The sequence below is a fragment of the Tachyglossus aculeatus genome, chromosome 18, assembly GCF_015852505.1.
Source record: "Tachyglossus aculeatus isolate mTacAcu1 chromosome 18, mTacAcu1.pri, whole genome shotgun sequence".
Taxonomy (NCBI): domain Eukaryota; kingdom Metazoa; phylum Chordata; class Mammalia; order Monotremata; family Tachyglossidae; genus Tachyglossus; species Tachyglossus aculeatus.
The window spans coordinates 21,934,653-21,949,215 of NC_052083.1; positions in this window are offsets into that span (position 1 = coordinate 21,934,653).

Below are 14,563 nucleotides of genomic sequence, written 5' to 3' on the forward strand. Positions count from 1 at the left end.
GGGACCCCACCAACCCAGAATCCCTGCTGGTGTCTCTGGCCTGTCTGGGTAACGACAATGCATGGACGGCTGAGACAATCTCAGCCGCTGTCCCTGGCTGAGACAATCACCTGACCAGCTTACCCCAGTAACATCAATAAAGGCACAGCTTACTGGGTCTGCCTGCACCTTCCACATCACCGTGGTCTGTGTGCCTAGTTTCTGGCCATTCCCTTCTTGCTGGTGGAGTGGACAGCGGGGTGGAGCAACGTTACGGACTCACAGGGGGATGCTTGGTGGGGTTTGGAGGTTACAACCCCTCTAGATGAACCCCTTTGTTGTAACCTCACAAGGGCTAACCTTTCACTGGGACAGTACGAGGGGCGTCCCTTCACCGTGTGACTGGTAGAATACACTCTAACGTCGTGGTACCGCCCACAACGCCACTATCCCCGGAGCAAGGGGAGACTGTCAGAGCCCGGGACTTTTGAGACGTGATGGTTTTCCAACGTGACCAGCTGTGATTTAGGGACTCTTAACCAACAACCTAGTCCAGGCCAGCTGTTCAGGGACATTGGCCCCAATACTACAAGTGGTTGAGGACGCGCTCATCCTGAGCGGAAGGAGGATCCGGGACCCCTATATACTCCTTCCTCCCGAACGGTGCAGCAACTATTTGCACCCTCGCCTACGTGTCGCCTTCGCCTGGTCTCACTGTATCGGCCCCTCCCCTGGAATCTGGCGTGAAGCCAATACTCTACAGGGGCATCTTCCAGAGCCAGAGTGGCTGGTGTCCTGAAGGTCCTCTTCCCGGGAATCACTTCCCTAATTATTGGGCAGACTGAGTTAGACCCTATAGGCACCGTGACCCGGATGGCCAATGGGTCCAAGAATGTGGTCACTGCCTTCCAAGAGGAGGTATAAGGACTATAGCTGGTGGTCCTCCAGGGTAAGTGGGCTTTGGACACACTTCTAGCCAGATAGGGACGCATGTTACCATTACTATCAAGTGCCTTCGAGTCATTTCCGACTCCTAGCGGCTTTATGGATATATTTTCTCCAACATGTCCTGTCTTCTGCCGTAATCCATAACCTCGCGGGGAACGGTTCTTCCGCTATCGTTCTTATGGTCTGTCTCTTTCTCGTTTTCCTTGGACTTTAACCCCAACCCTAATAAGGGTATCTTTACCGCTTCGGATACTCACTTGTCATATGGCAAATGAAAGATGTGTCAAAACCTCACCTCATCATCATCATCAATCGTATTTATTGAGCGCTTACTATGTGCAGAGCACTGTACTAAGCCCTTGGGAAGTACAAGTTGGCAACATATAGAGACAGTCCCTACCCAACATTGGGCTCACAGTCTAAAAGGGGGAGAAAGAGAAGAAAACCAAACATACTAACAAAAAAAAAATAGAAAAGATATGTACAAGTAAAATAAATAAATAAATAGAGTAATAAATATGTACAAACATATATACATATATGCAGGTGCTGTGGGGAAAGGAAGGAGGTAAGATGGGGGATGGAGAGGGGGACGAAGGGGAGAGGGGGAGAGTTTGTAAGCGGCCTGTTGCTCAGTATGTGGACGGTTCGGTGCCTGGACCAGTGGTCATGAACTGAGCCTTCCTGAGAGCGAGTGGGATTAAAGGTTTTGGAGCGAGCTGTGGTCTCTACTTATCCCTATCCTGAAAGCTACCCCTAATCTTGGCATAGCCTAAACCCTAAATCTAACCTCAAGCCTAACCCTAACCCTACTCATTAGCTTAACTGGAATTCTCACCTTCAGCCCCAGCCTTAACGGAAACACTAGCCCCTTAATCCTAACTTTAACTTTAGAGGAGCCCTAACCTTAATCCCCTAGGCCCTAACTTCCTAAACCAAACTCTACCTCTAACCTTAGCCTTAACTGTTCTGAGAAATCCATTCATTCAGCTGTATTTACTGAGCACTTACTGTGTGCGGAGCACTGTACTAGGGGCTTGGTACAATATAACGATATACAACATAACAATGAGCAGACACATTCCCTGTCCACAATAAACTCGCAGTCTAGAGCGGGGAGACAGGCAATTAATACGAACTACTGAATACCAAAAGAGGGGAGGAATAGAGAGGGCAAGTCAGGGCAACGCGGAAAGGCGTAGGAGAAGGGGAAAGGAGGGCGTAGTCAGCGAAGGTCTTTTAGGGGAGATGCGCCTTTCAACAAGGCTTTGAGTGTTGTATTTGAAGAGGGAGGCTATTCCAGGCCACAGGCAGGACCTGAGCGAGGGGTCAGACGGACGAGACGGACGAAATCGAAGTACAGTGTGAAGCTTTGCATCGGAAGAGTGAAGCGGGTTGTTGTAGGAGCGTTAGCAAGGTGAGGTAGGAGGGGGCAAGGTTTACTTGTCTTGATGACTTTCTTTCCCGCACCCCACAAGACTGGTTGAGCTCGTTGTGAGCAGGGATTGTCTCTCTCTTTATTGCTGTATTGTACTCTCTCAAGTGCTTAGTTTAATGTGCTGCACGCAGTAAGAGCTCAATGAATACGGTTGAAAGAATGAATGAAAGGTGATTCAAAGGTAATGGTGAAGGAGTGTTTGCTTGACACGGAGGTCGATGGGCAACCACTAGAGTTCCTTGAGGAGTGGGAAAATATATATCCTGAACATTTCTGTGGACAATTTGATCCGGGCAGCAGAGGGTAATCTGGACTGGAGTGGGGAGGGACGGGAGGTTGGGAGGTCAGCAAGGAGTCTGATGCAGTCATCATGGCAGGATAGGATAAGTGACTGTATTAACGCCGTGGCGGTTTGGATGGAGAGGCAATGGCAGATTTTTGCGACGTTGGGAGGGTGGGAGCAATATGATTTACTGAGAGCTCACCTCCTCTGGGAGAGACCTTCTCAGACTGAGCCCCCTTTTCCTCTCCTTCTCCCCATCCTCAAGCCCGCCCTCCATCCTCCTTCTGGAGATAAAGTTAGGATTAAGGGGCTAGTGTTTCGGTTAAGGCTGGAGTTGAAGGTTAGAATTCCAGATACGTTAATGTGTAGGGTTAGGGTTAGGCTCGAGGTTAGATTTAGGGCTTGGGCTATGCCAAGATTAGGGGTAGCTTTAAGGATAAGGATAACTAGAGGAGGAGTCCTCCTTCCTCTCCCCACAGCACCTGTAAAATAATTGTACAGATTTATTACTCTGTTGATTTTACTTGTACATAGTTACTATTTATTTTGCTAATGATGTGCATATAGCTTTAATTCTATTTGTTCTGACGATTTTGACACCTGTTTTGTACGGTGCTCTGCACACAGTAAGCGCTGAATAAATACGATTGATTGAATGAATGAAAACATGGTCTACATTTGCTTCTTCCTGTTGTGTAGTCAAATGAAGTCAATCGGTGATCCTGTGCAAAGAAAACACCAGCTCCAGATTTTCTGTTTTACCCTATAGGTTGGGATTTCCGAGCGCACATGATGCAAGGAAGAAAGTTGAGTGAATGTGCGTTTCGCTCTGTTGTTTTAAAAACTCCACTAGCACAAAATGCCCAGAAAGCTCCTCTTGACATTTTAACTATTCAAATCAATGTACAAGAGCAATACAGTAAAAGTGATCGTTGCTCAGCTGTGTACAACCCATCAGGTGTCTAGTCTCTCCTGTTGGTGACGAAGTAGAGTGAAACCGTTTCCCTCTCAATTCTCACTTGCGTTGAAGCCGCGATGGCGCGAAATGCTAAACGGGAATTTCCCAAAATTTCAACGGTTCAGTCGCTGGTAAAATGGAAACAAAGAAACAGAAGATCGTTCTACCGATTCATGAACTGTAGTGTGCACTCCATCAGGAGACTAGTGTTCTGCAGTCACCATTTTTCTTCTATTTTGCTAAATGGGCAAAGTTAAATGAGAAAGCAGGTTGAATGTGGGTTTCTCTCAGTCATACAAAAGCCGTTTGCGTTGAAACCCATATGGCACGAATGCCATATGCAACGCCTTGAAATTTCGAATACTTAGAGCGTTGTGCAACAGCAATATTGTCAGAGAAGCAACTTGCACTTATCCCTACTCGTAACGCTCAGCACAAAAGGAGTAGAGTTACGTGCATTAGACATTTTTCTTCTAGCCGGCTAAGTAAGAGCGAATGTGTTGAGGGGATAAATGTTTTTCTACATTCTGGAAGAGTCACTCGTGTTGAAGCTCCTCTGGCACAAAATGGTAAACCGGAGCTTCATGAAATTTCAAAGGTTTCGTTACCATGTAAAATATTTACAGCAACAGAAGATGTCTACCATTATCCTTGCACTGCAATATGCAAACCATCAGGAGCCTAGTATTATGCATGTACCATCTTGCTATGTAGGCAAGTTAAAATGAGAAAGTTGATCAACTGTGAGTTTCTCTCAGTCCTGTCAAAGGGCACTTGCGGTGAATCTCTTTATGGCAAGAACTGCTTTAGGAACGCTTTTTGAAATTTTGAATATTCATTTCCATATAAAACAGTAATAGACGATATCCACACCGCTCCTTGCCCTGCAAGAGCACATCCCACCAGGAGTCTAGTCACCTGGTTTCTACCAACCTGCTAAGATAGAGTGAAAGGGTGTTTTCTCCGTTCTGTAAAACTCACTAGAAACCCCTCGGGTACGAAATGCTACATAGCAGCTTCAGGAAACTTCGATTGCTCAGGTCCATGTAACAGTTCATATGCCTGCAAAGATCTTTGAACGCAACGTACCTGGAATATGGTGTTCTTGGATGGACAATTTTTCTCTTATCCTGCTAAGCCGGCAACTTCACTAAGAAGGTTTTGTGAAGCCCCTAAAGACACGAACTGCCATTTGACCTCTTCTTGAAATTGCCTATGTTCACACTAAAGGAACTTAGTCCTTTCATGTAGCATTTTCTTCTAGCCTGCCAGAAGTGCTGCCAAATTCTGCGTTACTTCCATTCTGAAAAAGTCATTTGCGTCAAAACTCCCGTGGCCCCCAGTGCTCTTAAGAACCTTCATTAAACTTTAAGCGTTCTGTCTCATGTAAAATAGTTCATACAGAAACGGAAGATGCCTAGACTCGACTATGTAGTATGTTCTGCATATGCCCTTCTTCTTCTATCTTGCTATATCAGCAAGGTAACTGAAAAAGCAATTATTGTGCGTTTCTCTCAATCTCAGTCGTAAAGCCGTTTGCGCTGAAACCCTCCTGGTACGAAATGCTATAAAGAGTCTGTTGGAAATTACAAATATTCAGTTCCAAGTACAACAGGTACATGTGAAGGAAGATGTCTACACTGATACTTGTCCAACACTGTTCGGTGTAGTGTAGTGTTCTGCCTGGGTCATTTTCCGTCTTCTAGCCCACATTCACTAGAAAGAGTGAATGTGTTCAATCAATATGCGCGTTTTTTCTATTGTGTCTTTTCGTGGAATTCCCAATGGCACGCAATGAGATCTGAAAGTTTCATGACACGTCCATGTAAAATCGTTCATACAGAAAGGGAAGACACCCACAACGATCCTTGAACTGGAGTATGCAACATATATGATGTTACGCAATCAACTATGTTTCTCGTAATCTGCTAAGCGAGCAACTTCAGTAGAAAGGTTTTCTGAAGCCTCTATGATGCAAAATACCGCTTGACCTCTTCTTGAAATTACATACGTCAGGTCCAATGTACAACAGCAAAACAGTCACACACAGCAGCAGCCTAGTCTTCTCATGAGTCATTTTTCATCTAGCCTACTTAAGTGAGGATGTGCTGACAAACTCCTTTGACACCATTTTGTCTTTAGAACTTTCAATTACCGTTCTGTCTCGTGTTCATAGAGAAACAGAAGATGCCTGCACTCTAGTAGGTTTTGTGATATGCATCCCATCAGTAGTCTAGTATTTTGCATTTCCCAAACTTTTTCTATCTTGCTAAATAAACAGGTTCACTAAAAATTCATTAATGTGCATTTGTCTTCAATCTTAATACTAAAGCAGCTTGCTTTGAAACCCTCCACCACCGCCCCCGGCATGAAATGGCAAAATATCTCTTCTTCAAATTGCTAATGTTCGGTTTCATGTGCGACAGCAACACTGATAAGTGTTCCTCAGTGGTCAGCACGGAAGCAGCTTCGTTGTTGGCATGTTACAGTTTTCTTCTGGCTTGCTTAGTATTGTGAATGTGCTGACAAACGATGCGTTTTCTCCATGCTGTAAAAGTCACCTGCGTGGCTATCTTTCTGGAATGAAATGCTCTTTGCAACCTTCCTTATACTTCAAGTAGTGCATTCAGAAACAGAAGACACCTACAACCACCCTCACATCTAGAGTTTGACATACACCACGTTTCTTCTATCATGCTATGTAGGTGAATAAAAATTCGATTGCTGTTTATGTCTTCTCAGTCTTCATAATCCAGCCGCTTGCCTGGAAACCTGTGTGGCAAGAAATGCTCTAAGTCTTCTTCAGGAAACTGTCACTATTGTGTGCCATCTATAACAGTAATTCAGGTAGAGAGGCTATCTACACCGATTCTTGCTCAACAGCAAGGCTCAGCTCCATGTCAAATAGTTCATCTAGAACGAGAAGATGCCTACAACGATCCTTGAACTCTAGTATGCAATCTACCTAGAATATGATGTTCTGCGCGAAACATTTTTCTCCTAAGCGGGCAAGTTAAATAAGAAGGCTTAATGAAATCCCTATGACACAAACTACCATTTGACCTGGTCTTGAGGGTACACATATTCAGGTCTATATACAAGAACAAAACAATCACACAAGACATCGATCGATGTCTACCAATCGATCGGGGTCCCGCAGTGCTCGTCACAGAAGGAACCTAGGCCCCTTATTGAGTCATATTTCTTCAAGCCTTTTAAGTCAGAAGGTCCTGATAAACTGTGCGTTTTATTCTTTCTGAAATTGTCACTTGCCTTGAAACTCCCGTGGACCAGTTGGCCTTATTTAATGAACTGTCATTAAACGTTAAACTTTCCGTTTCATGTAAAATAGCTAAAACAGAAACAGATGCCCACCACCTAGTAAGTTCTGTTTTATGCATAACGTCAAGGTTCTATAGTGTTTCGCATTGGTCATTTTTCTTCTATCTGGCTCAGCTAGCAAGTTAGCTAAAAACACCCAAGTAATGTGATTTTCTCTCAATCTTCATCAAAAAGTCGCTTGTTTTGAAGCGCGCACGGCACGAAATGCTGAAAGAACTCTTCTGGAAAATTCAAACTTTCAGTTCGTTATACTGCAAACATACAGGCACGGGAGATATCTACACTGATCTTTAACTCCCAGTGTTCAACACAGGCGTGTAGTCCTCCGCATGAGTCAATTTTCATGTAGTTTTTTCTAAGTAAGTTGATTGTGTGTTATGAATATGAGTTTTGCCAACTGGGTAAAAGTCACTTGCGTTGGAACACGCATGGCAAGAAACATGGAAAGAAATGTTCTTCGAAGTACACCACATTCATTTCCAGGTACAACGGGAACAATGATTAATGTTCCTCGGTGTTCCGCGCAGAAGGAACCCAGTGCTAGCATGATTCATTTTTCCTTTTAGCCTGCATAGTACGGGTGAATGGGAGAGGAAAAACTGTGCGTTTTCTCCATTCTGGAAAAAATCACTTGCTTTTTTCCCTTTCTGGAACGGAATGCTGTTTGGGATCTTCTGTTAAACCTCAAATGCTCTATCCATGCTGGATAGTTCACAGAGGTACCGAAACATGCATCCCATCTTCAGTGTTCGACATGGGCCACTTTCCTTCTATCTGGCTAAGAACGCAAGATAATTTTCAAAACTATTAGCAGTTTTTCTCCGAGTTCACTATAAAGCCGCTCGCGCTGAAACCCGCGTTGTACGGAATGGTAGAATAACATCTGGGTATAGCAAATATTCAGTTCCATGTAGAATAGTAATACAGACCAGGAAATAGCTACACTAATCCTTGTCCAGCAGTGTTCAGCAGAAAAGAAGTGTAGTCTCCTGCTTGAGTCGTTTTTCTACTATCCAGTTAAGAAAGTGAGAATGTGCTGACAAGCTTTGCGTTTCCTCCATTCTGGAAAAGTCCCTTGCGTTGAAACTCCCATGGCAACAAATGCTCATAAGAACTTCCATTAAACTTTAACCGTTCTGTCTCATGTAAAATAGTCCAAGCAGAAACGGAAGCAGCCTGCACTCTACTCTGGTTCTGTAATCTAGTGCTCGGCATGTACCATTTTTCTTCTATCTTGCTACGTAGGTAAGTTACCTAAAAAAATTATTGTGTGTTTCTCTCAAACCTTACTAATCAAGCTGCTTGCGGTGATTCCCTCATGGCATGAAATGCTATGAGAACTCTTTTGGAAATACTGGGTTCCATGTACAACACCAATACAAGCACTTATTTTAAAGGAGGCTAGTCTTCTGCATGAGCCATTTTTCTTCTAACTCGTGTTCATGAGTACGCGGTTTGAACCATTCTGGTAAAGTCTCATTTCGTATAAAATAGAAGATGCTTACACACGAGTATGCTCTGTAGTATGCATCCCATAAAGAGTCTAGTGTTCGGTAGTTACCATTTTCCTTCTATCTTGCACAGGATGCAAGTTAACTAAAAAATTCATTAACATGTTTCTCTCAGTCTTAATTGCAAAGTTGAAACCCCTATGGCACGAAATGCCAAAAGAACTCTTCTGGAAATTGCAAACTTTCATGTCCTTATACAACAATAATGATAAAGGCATAGAAGTCATCTACACTGATCTTTATACCGCAACGTTCAGCTCCAAAGGAGTTGTAGTCTTCTACCTAAGTCATTTTTATTGTAAATTGCAACGTAAGGCGAATGTGTTGAACGAATGTGCGACTTCTCAATTCCGCAAAAGTCGCCTGCGTTGAAACCCGCAATTCAAAACAATTTCATAAAAAGTCTTCTTCAGATTATACAATTTCAGTTTCATCTGCAACGGTAACACTGAAAGATGGTCCTCAGTGTTCTACCCCGAAGAAACGTTGTTGTCGGATGATTCGTTTTTCTTCTAGCCTATGTAGAAAGGGCAAACTGTGCATTCCTCTAATTGAGTCATTTTTTCTTCCAGCCTGCTATGTGTGCGGGAATGTGTTCCATGACTGTATTCAACGCGCTTTTTCCATGGTGTTAAGGTCTTTAGGTTGAAATCCCACTGGCACAAAATGGTATCTGAGAGTTTCATGAAACTTCAGCTGCTTGTCTCTTCGTAAAATTATTCATCTAGAAACGGAAGATACCAACAACGATCCTTAAACTGGAGTGCAGTACACACCAGGAATATGATCTGGTTTACTTTTATCCTGCTAAATCGTGTGAACCCAGAAGTTTAATTGAATGTCTGTTTCTCTCAATTATATCAAATCCCTGGCATTCAAACCCTTTCGGCACAAAATGTTATAGAGTAAGTTAATGAAACTTCAACTACTCATTCATTCATTCATTCATTCATTCAATCGTATTCAGGTCCACGTAAAACATTAATACAGGAATAGAGAAATCTACGACAATCCTGACACTGTATCATGCAGCACTTGAGGCGAATTGTCTTCTACATGTTCAATTTGGGTTCTATGTTTTCGGTATGCAAGTGGAATTAGAAATGTTGATTAAATCCCCATGTCTCTTAATCCTACCAAAGCCATTCACCTTGAAACCCACATGGTAGGAAATGGCATGCGCATTCCTCTTCCCATTTCAAATAGTCAGTTTCATGTGCCATAGCAATAGAGTCACCCAGGACACCTACACGTCTCCTCGCTCCGCAGTGCTCGACATAAAAGGAGTCTATTTTTGGCAGGAGTCAGTTTTCTTCTGGCTTGCTAAGTAAAGGTGAATGTGCTCACTTGAGTGCGCATTTCCTCCAGTCTGTTAAATTGACTCGCAATGACACCCTCGGCACAAAGTGCTGAGAGCTTCATGATCTTTCAGTTGTTCAGTACCACGTCAGATAGTTTATATTGAAATAAAAATTGTCGACGCCAATCCGTGTGCTGTACTACCGAGCCCATCAAGAATCTAGTATTCTGCATCGTGCCATTCTCCTTCTTAACGGCCAAGCAGGCAAGATGATTTAACTTGGAGACGAAGTGCAGAAAGTTGATTGTACGTATGGTTCTCTCAAGACAATTGCGTTGAAACCCGCATGGCACGAAATACCGAATTAAATCTTTTTCAAATTGCTAACGTTCGGTTTCATGTGCAAAAGCCATATGGTCAGAAAGGAGATGTGTGGCATGCTGTGTAGCAGTGTTCAGCAGAGAAGGAGGATAATGATCACTCCATTCATTTTTCTTCTCGACTGTTTAGTCAATATTAGTGTGTCTTTCCTCCATTCACTTGCGATGAAATCCTTCTGGCACGAAATATTCTTCGGAACCTTCAATTATGTTCTAATGTACTGTTCCAGGCAATCTAGATCACAGAGAAACAGAAGATGCCTACACCGACGCTTTCTCTAGAACGCGGCCCATCAAAAGTCTAGTGTCAGTGTCTCGTGTCTAGTCTAGAAAAGTGCCTAGGACACGTTTCTCCTGTCCTACAAAGAAGGTACTTTAATTCAGAAAGTGAAGTGAATGCGTTTCTCTCCATCTCAGCAACCCTCCTGCTTTGAAACCCTTATGGCACGAAATACCATAAGCATTCAAATTGCAAATGTTTAGTAGCATGTATAAAAGCAATGGAGGCACAGAAAATGTCTACACTGATCCTTGCCCCAGTGTTCAGACCTAATAAAGGAGTCCACCCTTTTAGATGAGTTATTTTTCCTCTAGCCCGCAAAGTAAGAGTGAATGTACTCCATGCAACCTCCATTCTGAAAAACTCACCTGTGCTGAAACCCCTTCCAGCACACAATGCTAAAGGAGAGTTTCATGAAATTTCTATATGAAAGTTCAGTTCCATTTGAAAAAATAATACAAACAGAGAAGACGCCTGCACCAATCCATGCATTTAGAATGCAGCCTATTCGGCAGGTACCACATTTCTTCAATCTTGTTGAATAAGCGACTCACATTTCTTTAAATGTGAGTGAATGTGTACGACTCTCAGTCCTACCAAAGCCATTCGCGTTGAAAAACCTTATAGCACGAAATACCCAGTGAACTCTTCTTCAAAACGTACGTCCAACCACAATACAGTAAAAGAAGACAGCTATGCTGATCCTTGCCATGAAGTGTTGAGCATATATGGAGTCGGGTCCTCGGCATCACTCGTTCACTTCAAGCCTGCTAATTGAAAGTGAAGATGTTTTCTCCAATCTTTGAAAGTCACTGTGTTGAAAATCTTCTGGTACGAAATGCTTCATGGGAACTTCCTGGAATTTCAAATGTTGACTTCCATGTAAAATTGTAATACAGAAACAGAAGGCGCCTACTCTGATCCTTGCACTCCAACAGGAGTCTTGTGTTCTACCTGCATCATTTTTTTCCCAACCTTCTAAGTAGGCAAGCTATGCTAGAAAGTTGATAGAACGTGTTTCTCTCGAACCTATCAAAACCACTTACCTTGACACCCGTTATCATATATGCGTTCTTTTTGAAATTTCAAATGTTCACAGCCGTGTGGTAACAGAAGCTAGTTTATTGCAAGTGCCATTTTTCCTCTACCAATAGTAAGGAGTGAAGTTGAGGGAAAGTGTGTTTCACCCTATTCTGGAAAAGTCGATTGCGTTGATCCTCCTCAGGCATGAAATGCCAAATGGGCTCTTTTTGAGATTTCAATTTGTTCAATTCCTCATAGAAGTCTTCATAATAATAGTAGTGATCATGACGGTGTTTGTTAAGGGCTGACTATGTGCCACACCCTGTTCTAAGCGCTGGGGTAAATACAAGGATATCAGGCTGCCCAACGTGCAGCTTAGAGTCGTAATCCCCGCTTTAGCGTTGAGGTCCTGAGAAGTTAAATGTCTGGCTCAAGGTCACCCAGCAGGCAAGTGGCAGTGCCGGGAATAGAACCCACGAACTCTTACTTCCAAACCCGTTCTCTTTCCACTTGGCCACGCGGCTTCTCACAAGCAGAAGTTACTTTCTCTATCTGGAAGTTTTATGTAGGTTGATAGTCTACAGTGTACAGCCCTGCGTGGAGTCCCTTCGGCATCTTGCCATTTTTCCTCTCTTCTACTCAGTAAGCAGGTTGGGTGAACGTGTTTTCCTCTCCATCCTAGCAAACGTCACTTGCGTTGAATTCCCTCTATCATGAAAGGCCAAATGTATTTTTCCGGAAACGGAAAATGTTCAGCTCCAGGTAAAATGAAGATATCTACACTGATCGTCGCTCTCCAGTGTACACGCGATCTGGAATCTAGTCTTCTGGATCTGCCATTTTTCTCCTGTCCTGTTAGTAAGCAACTTTAGTGACTGTGTGAATCGGTCGATTTTGTCACGATGACTGTCTTTATTAGGGAAGCACACTCGATGCCGTAGGAATCTTGTTACTGCCAAAGCTCATGGTTCTCTATTTTATTCTGCTTTATTTCTACTTTATTCTGTTGGGATCTAAAAGGGTAAGAAAAACGATGGAGTGTTGAACGGTGCAGGCCTTAATCTCAAAACTTGTGTTTTGTGTTCTACTAAATTTATGCCAATCACTACGTGTGGACTTCCGCGTTCGCAATGCTTTGCTTGCAAAGCGCTACGTTGTTGGAGTCAAAATGCCAGTCACCAATCTGGAGCACGTCCCGTGCGTTGAAAGCTCTCCGGCACGAAGTGCCAAACGCCGCTTTTATGAAATTCCAAATTCTCACTTCCCAGTACGGTACTGTATTACAGAAAGCTGCTACGTTGATCCTGGCCCTATAGTGTACATCCCTTCAGACGTCTAAAGCTCTGCATGTGCCATCTTTCGTCTATCTTGCTAATTACGGGAGTTGAGTGAATTACGTGTTTCTCGCCATTCTGGCAAAGTCACTTGTGTTGAACGAAATGCCACGAAATGCCAAATGGGCCCTTCTTGAAATTTTAAGTGCTCGGTACAAGGTAGAAAAAGAGAAGCAGCGTGGCAGAAAGAGCATCGGCGGTGGAGTCAGAGGTCATGGGTTCAAATCCCAGCTGTGCCAATTGTCAGTTGTGTGACTTTGGGCAAGTCAGTTGCCTTCTCCTTGCCTCAGTTGCTTCATCTGTAAAATGGGGATTAAGACTGTGAGCCCCCCGTGGGACAATCTGATCCCCGAGTAACCTCCCCAGCGCTTAGAAGAGTGCACTGCACATAGTAAGCTCTTAGTAAATGCCATTATTATTATGATTAATAAAGTGATGTAGTAAAGAGAAGTTATCTCTACACAGATACTCGCCTTGCAGTATACAGCTCTTCTGGAATCGAGACATCTGCATGAGTCATTTTTCTTCTATGTGGCTAAGTAGGCAAGTTGAGGAATGTGTGATTCTGTCATAACACTAGGCCCTAAGCAAACTCTTAAAGCAAACCTAGAGTTAAGCTGAGGTTCAGCTGGGAGGGGGTGGGGTCGCCGACTCCAGGTTTGGCTCTACGTTTTTTAGATTGGACCAGACGCCGAGTCACCAACGACACTTCTGCTTCGTTATTCGGTGTACTATCTTTGCTGTAGCGCAGTAAACAATCTAAGAAAGGGGTCCGAATCTTAATCAGCAGGGCAGGCTTTGCAGGACTCGGTCTAAAAGCCGACAACTAAAAATAGCAGCCATGCCTCTTATTATACGAAGCCCCCTCGTAAAAGTTAGCCCTCCCCGTATTCCCAACTGTTTGAGACAGTTCCCGTTCCGCAACCTTGGTTATGCAGTTCTGTGTCGTTGATGTGGGTTGATGTGAGAGGGGGTGAATCCACAGATAGGGCACTCTGCCACGCACTACCCCTTCACCGCCTCCCTACTCCTAGAGCAACCTGCAGCTGGGAACCACGAGAGTTAAGGTGGAGTATCTGCGCGCGTAATAGCATCCAAAGCTGCTCAGAGCACGGCGTAACCAGCTCGATCCACTGGACCCGTGTCCTATTCCTGCGCTCCCACACCACCACAGCCATTAAAACTCAGTGTTCGTAACCGCGGTCCGGATTTGGTTAGGCAGAGCCAGGTGCGGTTCCCATCTTGCTGTGCGTCGCCAGAACTTGTCCTGTCACTTTCTTGGCCCTCCTTCACCTGTTTCTGCCAAGCTACCGAGTCCACCAGAGCCGTTGGAACGTGCTAGAGGAGGGAGTGCTGTTCATGCCGCCTCCATCAGGAGAGTTCGATACGCTCACCCATGCACAGCCCTACTGAAAGACTAGAAACAAGGGTGCAATTCGTACGGGCAGGACTAACATTGTAATTCAAAGTGATCATCGTTATGTTTATATGTTCTCGGCACGTCCAACAGAATTTCTCATTACCCAGAAACCAGTAAGTCTCCCTCTTCCACCCCGGCGATTGAAATCGGCCGACTCTCCTGTACGTTCTCAAGCTCATGTGAGCAGAACCAATCCCTCTTTCTTTGGGTACATCGAGAAAGAGAGAAGGGTTCCCATTGATCCCTGGACACTTTCTACCATAACCACATCTCTCTCAGGTAGACCACCCGCTTACCATCCTGCGCTATCTCTGATCCTACTGGGGCTATGACCCACTGGGGCGGGTTTTCCACCGGGTGGTGTACC